The following is a 2519-nucleotide window of genomic DNA, read 5'->3' on the forward strand; positions in this document are numbered from 1 at the left end:
GTCATATTGTATGTGAAACTGTGTCATTTATGATACATGTTACCTAGTTTTAAACTGTGATCAAGGAAGTGTAATTCACCCCAAAGCTCCATTTACATTGGTTTACAAATAAAAATAGGAATTTTCCTATTATGAAAAGTGCTTATCCTACAATCACTTTTCATAGGCTCCTTATAACGTGGAGTTAGGCATTGCAATCCTTTCTTGTTCTTACATTAATTCAAAACATTTATTGAATGTCAACTATGTGCCAGACACAGTGATTGGCGCTGGGATGCAAAGATGAATAAGGCACAATCTCTGACCTCAGAGATTTCAGGTTAGTGTTGGACATGGACAAGGAAGCAGGTAATATCAATACAGTGCTATGGCTTGGGATGAAGTTACTGAGGAGGGGCACCTAAGCCTGTTATGAAGAGATAGAGACAGACTTGTGAGAAAAAGACCATTTCACTGGGGACTTGAGGAAGAAGAAGGTATGGAAAAAATTGGCATTAGGATTTAGGTTTAGATTTGTAACAAAGAGACTACAAATACAGTGGCTTAAACTAGCTAGAAGTGGATTTACCACCTTGAAAATCTTAAGGTAAGAGGCGTAGCATGATGCAGCTTTCTCATTAAGTGCCTTTCACCTCTAGGTCCAAGAGGGCTGCCTCTATTGCAGCCACCTTCCTGCTAGCAGGAGTGGGGAAAGGACTAGAGACAAGAGAGAGTAACAAGTTGGGTAGACTTATAGTTCCTCAGCAAAGAGAACTGACACAGAGTGAGAAGAGAGCAAGAGCAGAGTGGCCAGATATGCTGCACTCAGAAATTTGGATTTTTTCACTGAGAGTGACAGGAAAACTTTGTAGGGTTTCAGGCAGGACAACAACCCAGTTAGATTTTAATTTTAACTTTATTTTTACTTATTTTTTATTTTTTTGAGACGGAGTCTCACCCTGTCACCCAAGCTGGAGTGCAGTGGCATGATCTTGGCTCACTGCAACCTCTGTGCCCCCAGGCTCAAGCAATTCTTGTGCTTCAGCCTCCTGTCCCATCACCCCACTAATTTAGGTTGTTGTGGTATATACACACACATAAAATTATATATATATATATAATATATAAGATGGAGCCTCATTCTGTTGCCCAGGCTGGAGTGCAGTGGTGCAATCTTGGCACACTGTAATTTCCACCTCCCGGGTACAAGAAATTCTCCTGCCTCAGTCTTCCGAGTAGCTGGGACTACAGGTGTGAGCCACCACACCAGGCTAATTTTTGTATTTTTAGTAGAGACAGTGTTTTACCATGTTGGCCAGGCTGGTCTCAAAATCCTGACCTCGTGATCTGCCCACCTCAGCCTCCTAAAGTGTTGGGATTACAGGTGTGAGCCACTGTGCCTGGCCTAGATTTTAACTTTAGAATATTTACTCTGGCTGAAGAATAGAGAATAAAATAGAGTAGACAGTGAATAGTTCTTTAATGATCAATAACTCAGCATTTCATACAGCTGAACTACTCTATGAGGAGTGAATATAGAGACGAGTCACAGATTACATTTTTCTTGCAACAAGAGCTCACTGCATACTTTTTTCTCAACTAAGTGTTACTCAGTATAAAAACAGTCTGTCACCTATAACTGCACAGAAAACATTTTTAATTTACTATCATATAAAGGCTCACATTCTACTTAAAAACAACAAATGAATGAACAAACTTTTCATGGCCTGATGATACAAGTAATTCATGTTCATAGTTGGAAATTTAGAAATAAGAAAATATTTTAAATTGTAACTGTAATGGTGACCCAGGTCAGATGCACAAACTTCTCCAATGGGGATATATAGACAAGTTAATAAAAATCTTACTGAAAGGCATTGCAGAGCTGACATAGCAGTGAAGGATTATAGATCTCATATCTAGGAGGAGACCAATATCTAAAACAGTGAGCTCAGCTTTCGGGTAGCTTTCCCCTAAGTGTGACTGTCAATCTAATAAAAGTGGCTAAGAGACTGAATTGTTTTTGACAGCCTTGTGAGATTAAGACCACATAAAATGGAATGCATGGCTAAGAAGGATGGGTCTAGGTAAACTCTATCCTTGGGTTAGAACCCAAAGGGCTGTATACTAATAGTAAGGGTGAACTGGAAGGAAATCAACATTCACATGGATGTTGACTCAGATCAAATTATCCTATTGGCTTAGAAAAATATCTGTGCCTGAAATTGGATTTATATGAACTGAGATTGCTAATGCCCGCATATACATTACAGGAACAAATGACAATCCTCTCTGAAAAAAGTTAGCATTATCCTAAACCTCAGCGTATTTGTATAAGCAATTTTAAAAATGCAATGACCAGCTCACAATCAAGGATAATCAGATAAAAAAGGAGATAAGTAAATACAAGCAAGAATCCTTACAAAAAAGGCAATCAGACACAGAGATAGTTCAGATATTGGAATTATCAGTGACTTTAAAATAACTTGTGCTTACTAAGCTAAAATAGAAAAATGATATAACTGAAAATTTCGCAGTGA

Source organism: Hylobates moloch, unplaced genomic scaffold, assembly GCF_009828535.3.
Source record: "Hylobates moloch isolate HMO894 unplaced genomic scaffold, HMol_V3 SCAFFOLD_2, whole genome shotgun sequence".
In the NCBI taxonomy this organism is placed as follows: Eukaryota; Metazoa; Chordata; class Mammalia; order Primates; family Hylobatidae; genus Hylobates; species Hylobates moloch.